The following is a 6642-nucleotide window of genomic DNA, read 5'->3' on the forward strand; positions in this document are numbered from 1 at the left end:
ATACCCATTTTAAGTATTAACGATTTAGAATTTGAGGTAGAGGGTACAGGAATTCACATGTGACTGTCATCTCCTATGGGTCTTTAAAATCACCACAAATAGCCATACCATTACCATAAAATACTGGTAGACAGGTATTTAATGAAGAAGAAAGGGAAATAAAGGGGGTTTTTAAGACACTACTTGGGAGAAAAGCCCTGTATTGATAACTACAGTGGTGGTATTCAGCTTTGAGACATTCATATACTATGTGAAATGCATGTATTACTACACGAGACATTAAGCACAAGGGTAAGGGGGGGCCCTCCTCAAGAAGTTCAGAGACTTGGAGGCATAAAACAATAAGGAACAGTAAAACTTCAAGCTACCAAGGAATGCCTGGGAATGTGATGAATGCTGGAAAGAACACTGTCATGCTTGGAATGCTCCTTAGGACTCCTGCTCTTTATTTTCTGGTATCCCAATTGAATAGACTGGTGGGAGCTGGAGAGTATAGGGTTTATTAAGCTGCCACAGAACATTAAATAATAGCCTGCAAATAATAACAGCAACAACAACAATAGGGCCTTTCCAGATTTATTCATTAGCACTTTATAAACTCATAAAAATAAATAATACACAGAACTGATTCTCATAGCACAGAAGAAGATGCTTCTTCAAGTTAAAAATCTCACTACGCTTTTAGCATGATCACTAAGGCAGAATTTCATGAAGGAATCAGACAGTCATATTTACCTTTTAAAAATAAGTCCTTGCAAAGAGCACATGTTCTTGATCTAGAAGTATAAGTATTTTTGATTTTTAAAATACATTTTAAACAAATATGCAGTTAAAATGTCAAAAATGTTTTTAGATCAGATTGTAACAGGAGGCTTCAAATCTTTATCAAGTAGGTTAGATAAAATATTTAGTTAAATCTAGTGAAACTCCTGCTAAAATTAAATATGAAAAGACTCAAAAAGGATTCAGCATCTGTATATCTCACTGTATGTTTCGTAGCACAAATCACAAGGCATATATATATATATATATATTTTATGTTGAATGCTCTATTGAGTGAATGGCATCGTGAAAGAGCATGGACTTGTAGCCAGACAGATCTGAGGTCAAATCCCAGATACTCAATCCTTTGTCCTCTCTGGCCTTAGATAAGTTACTTAACCCATCTGAGTGTCAGTTTCCTCATCTGTAAACTGCACCATTAGAAGTGACAGGAGTTCCTTGAATTCAGTCAGGAGTTATTACAGGATCATTTAAACAGAAGTAAAAATGATATTTTCAGAGAAACCTCCAATAAGTGTTTCCTAATACATCACAAGATGTTTTTCCACCCTGGACCATATGTTAGACAGTGAACCTTTAAGGCACACGATTTTATAGTACACTGCTTCAGTTAGTAGTTTGTAAAATACATGTAAAAACATGTTTAGCCAAATCATAGACTTGGCTAAACTTTAGTCAGTAATACTCTGCCCCATTTCTAGCCTCATAATGGGTGCTTTATTTCTTTCAACACGTTATTTGATGTTATTTCCATTTCACCGTCAGTAAGATGAAGTTGCTAATCCTTTTTAAGTGTATAGTTGTTTATAAAGTAAGAAAGAAAGAGCAAGAAATAAATTATTTTTCAGATGACTCATTACACATAAAATTCATTTAGCTGAGGAGTACATTTCAGGGTCTGAAACTACAATAAAAGGAGATGGGTTGCTTGCTGCCTGCTGCCTCCCTCTCTTATAAATCTCAGTTGCTGCTGCATTCTGTGGTCCATGGCACATAATTGTTTCTTCCTTAGTGGACATACTCTTGGGGACACTTTGTCTCTTAATGCCAATCTTGCTGGGTGCAGCTTAGCTTTCACTTTCTATCACTGGCTTCAATAAATTCAAGGGTCAAGGTACTTAAGTTTTACCTCTCAGGCTTGTCAAATTTTCCTTACTTGCTTTTATCCAAATGTTCTTTTGATAGCCATTTTTCACTTTTGCTTTGAAAAAACAACTCAACCAAACAAATGAATTCAGATGAGAAATGTCCCTGGCATGTATAACAATATGAGATGTGAATTAAATGAGAGGGAAAAATCCTCCCCATTGCGGATGTGAGCCTAGATGATAATGGAGTTGTGATTTAGTCCATGAAAATGTGTTAGAGTAAGTGAACTGACCTTTTGCTTCTCTTACTGCTGAGACAAAATTAGGACATAAATACAAATTAATTTCTTCTTATCACTTCATGAGATACTATAATTCATTTTTCATTTATGTGCATAATGTTTACCTAGCTTACAAAAATATGCATTATTCCGAAAAGCTCAAGGGATTCATATACTTAAATGGAAACTCAGAGAAAGACTGATTTTTTTTTTGCTAGAGAAGAGATATCTAATCCTAATATAGTGATTTAAAAAAAAAATTTTTAGCTTCCTGTCAATTCCATTTGATCCAATCTCTTATACTTGTCTAACAGTGTGGTTACATCCATTCAGGCAGTGATAGGAACTAGCATCTCTGAGTGATTATAAAAGCTGACTGATAATCCAACAATTGCTTAGTTCCATCCTTTGTAATTCAAATTAAGATCAGCATTTCTAAGCAATAAATAGGTAAATCTATGAATTCAAGCACTGTGTACATCTATTTATATTTGTGCATATGGCATTGCAGAAATCTACCTGTGGGCAGACATGTACAGGATACAAGCAAGCAATTTCTAATTCGGTTATCTAATTTCACTGAGACCAGTAAAAAGAACCATGCCTACATTGTAACAGAAGAGACTTAGATTCAGTTCATTGAGATTGTTCTGAGAGTAAGATAGATTTAGCAGTAGAATGTGTTACTGAAGGATATGTATGCTCCCTTGTGTTGGAAATGTTTAAAAAAGAATATACTGGAATTCTATATATACTGGAAATCTAGATAGAATTCTAGATAGATTACAGATCCACCAAGGTCTATCTGTAAAGATTTAATAAGTACTTTTCTAGAGTGAGTAAAATAGTTCACCTTGGTGGTTCATAGAAGGTTCGATATAAATACTATGATCAAGCAAAATGTAAATAACCACCGACACTTGTATAACTCAGTTCAAATTAAAACTGCTTTTCAATACATGATCTTGTTTAATATTTGAAGCAATTCTTTAAGTGGTTGGTATGATTATTTTCTTTGAGAGACATTAAATTATTTAGCCATGAATTTCTTGAAAAAGCCACTTGATTTCATTGAGCAGGGAGAGATAAAGAATTGCTGGTATTATTACAAGAAGTTATGGATTGAAAATGTTTTCGTAATTTGAAAAGACATACACACATTGGTAATCCAAGCAATTGATTGACCTAAGACTTGAATCCAAGTGGTTTGGCTCTAGATATTTTTATCTTCCCCACATAAAATACAAAATCACAAAGTGATAGCATATTTGTATTTGAGAAGTTGTCACAATACATTATTAAAACTCTGCTCCATTTGAACAACTTAAATTCATTTTACTCTAGTAATTGAAATGTATTCTTTAGAATTTTCCCACTGTAATGTGTACATCTTTACCTGTAACAACTTTAGTTTTGTGAGACATTTTGCAGTGCCATGGAATCAGCCTCTCTTAAATTTGTCTTATGTAGTTTGTTAGCTGTGCCATGACAAAATGCAAGAGATTGGGTGCCCTAAACAACAGAAATATATTTTCTCACAGTTCTGGAGTCTAGAAGTCCAAGATCAAAGTATTGACAGGTTTGGTTTCTTGAGGCCTCTTTCCTTGGCTTGCAGACGGCGGCCTTCTCCTTGTCCGCACATGGTCTCTCCTCTGTGCTAACACATCCCTAGTGTCTTTTTGTGTATCCAGATTTCCTCTTCTTACAAGGACATTTGTCAGATTGAATTAGAGCCCACCCTAACAGCCTCATTTTAACTTAAAAGCCCTATTTAAAGGCCCTGCCTACCAAGGTCCTGTCTTCTAATACAGTCACATGCTGGGGTAGAGGGCAATAGGGCTTTAACATATGAATTTTAGGCAGACACAATTCAGTCCATAACATCTTTATTCTGTTAATTTTGGGCACATAGTTTATGTTCAATAAATATTTGTTGCTTAAATAAATTCATGATTGGTGAATGATTGAATTGGAGCTTATCATTAACTATTAGTTAAATTAAATATTTGGCTGAATTATAAACCTGCTTCAATGAATTATCAGTTATCTGTTATGATTATTTGAATACAAAGGTCACTTTTTTTTTTTTTTTTATGTGGTACGTGGGCCTCTCACTGTTGTGGCCTCTCCCATTGCGGAGCACAGGCTCTGGACACGCAGGCTCAGCGGCCATGGTTCACGGGCCCAGCCGCTCAGCGGCATGTGGGATCTTCCCAGACCGGGGCACGAACCCGCGTCCCCTGCATCAGCAGGCGGACTCTCAACCACTGTGCCGCCAGGGAAGCCCCAAAGGTCACTTTTAATACCAATCTTTTTTTCTTCCTTTTTTATTGAAGTATAGTTGATGTACAATACTATGTAAGTTAGAGTTGTACAGTATAGTGATTCACAATTTTAAAGGTTATACTCCATTTATATTTATTATAAAGTACTGGCTATATTCCCTGTTTTGTACAATATATCCTCGTAGCTTATTTTATACCTAACAGTTTGTACCTCTTAATCCCCTACCCCTGTAATGCCCCTCCCCTCTCCCCACTGGTAAACACTAGTTTGTTCTCTATGAGTCTGCGTCTTTTTTGTTATATTCACTAGTTTTATGTATTTTTTAGAGTACACATATAAGTGATATCATACAGTATTTGTCTTTCTCTGACTTATTTCATTTAGCATAATGCCCTCCAAGCCCATCCATGTTGTTGCAAATGGCAGAATTTCATTATTCATCTGTTGATGGAAATAATATTCTTAAAATAGTTGTTTTAACTAGGTTGACTCTGTAGCTAAAATAATATTTATTATTGTTTTTTATAACTCATTCATATAATGAAAAAAACTGTAGTATATAGTGTATCACAATATATTTTGGAGTTTCTATAAATTTAATCTTAAGCAATCTAGTATAGAGGTCTTTATGTGGATTTGTTTTATATGATGTCCTACTAAAATTAATAAATTATAAGCATCCATCTATGAGATTACAAACCTAAGACGCTACTTCAGTGGACACTACCTTTGTGTGTCTTGTAGTACTAGAGAGAAGATGTTATACCTATTTGGACGCCTTAGTTGATTTTCTTTCATTTATGAAGGTGGTGCTACCTACAGTATGAGTTTATCTCTTACCCCCTTGACACCCATCTCCCCTTAGGTTGGAGCCCTGCAATAAACATCCCACAATTTAGCCTTTTATTTCTGAATCATAAAATCAGGCAGATGGTGTAGTTTATGGCTAAGGAGTGAGATTTTCTCTCTTTGAAGCTAGTTTTTTCACAATTAATCCATTAACAGGTATGTTACATGCCATTTTATCTGATGCATCCTGACATGGTAACTAGGAAGTTCACTAAAAGAACTTCTAATATGTTTTAGGGAAAAAATCCCAAATGTTTGATTGTAATAATTAAATGGCTAATATTGAATTCATTGAGTTATGTTAGCACATTCCCTGTGGGTATCTTGCATCGCTATTCCAGTGCTATGGCTTCTGCCGTAACTAACGTAATTCAAAAGGAATAGAGTAGAGAATGAAACTGTAAAAAATACAAAAATCAGTTACATTATGCTGAAAGCAATAACATTTTTATTGACATTTCTGAAGAAAAATTGAAAACTCATCTGTGACTGAGCTGCATATGAGTCCATGATCATTTTAATATTGTAGTAAAATGTTTATTGCCTACTCCTTACCCATGTATGAGACTCCCTTTTTGAAAAGATGGTAGATTAAACACATTTTTAAAAAAAAATTAGGTAAGTCTCTGAATTAATTAGGAATAGATGGATTTTGCCATGATGCTTATTACACGTGTATTATTTGAATCATATATCAAAATTTTCTAGGTGGATCAATCCAAACATGTAGCATCAAGTAAGGTAGAAATTATGATCAGGCTTATCTTAGATACTTGAGTATATTTGTAAAAAATATGAGTTACAAACATTTTTTCTAGCTCTAATTCTATACAAAATAAGACGTCCATATTTTGGATACTTCTAGGTCTAGAGATCCAGTATCTATGGGAAAATAATTCTATTATTTATGAGAAAGTCAAAAAAGCTGAAATTTTTGGCTCTGAAGTACATCCTAATGGAGTTGAAATTAATGATATATTTCTTTTCTTAAAACACTCCCTTTACACAGAAATCATCACAACATATTTTTTCCATCTAAAAACCATTGGTGCTTGGTTTATATTACATATTAAAACAGTGTGTGCATATAGATGTTAGTGACATGCTAAAGATAGGGTAGCTATTACTCAGGAAATATTACAGTTTTTCTCACTAGAATAGAGAAATAGTGAATTTAAATACTTTGTAATAATAATCCAGTTAACTTTAAAAATTCACATGTGGATACGATGTTAAGTCACTACTAATTTTCTTCTACAATAAGGACATTAAGCAATTCAAATTATACAAGATTGCTTCAAATGAAAGTCTTTTTTCGGCATCTTATTTAGTAGTCAGACTTTTATTCTTTGGGA

The sequence above is a fragment of the Delphinapterus leucas genome, chromosome X (assembly GCF_059928025.1).
Source record: "Delphinapterus leucas isolate spDelLeu-1000000601 "Yukka" chromosome X, BTC_Dleu_Yukka2, whole genome shotgun sequence".
In the NCBI taxonomy this organism is placed as follows: Eukaryota; Metazoa; Chordata; class Mammalia; order Artiodactyla; family Monodontidae; genus Delphinapterus; species Delphinapterus leucas.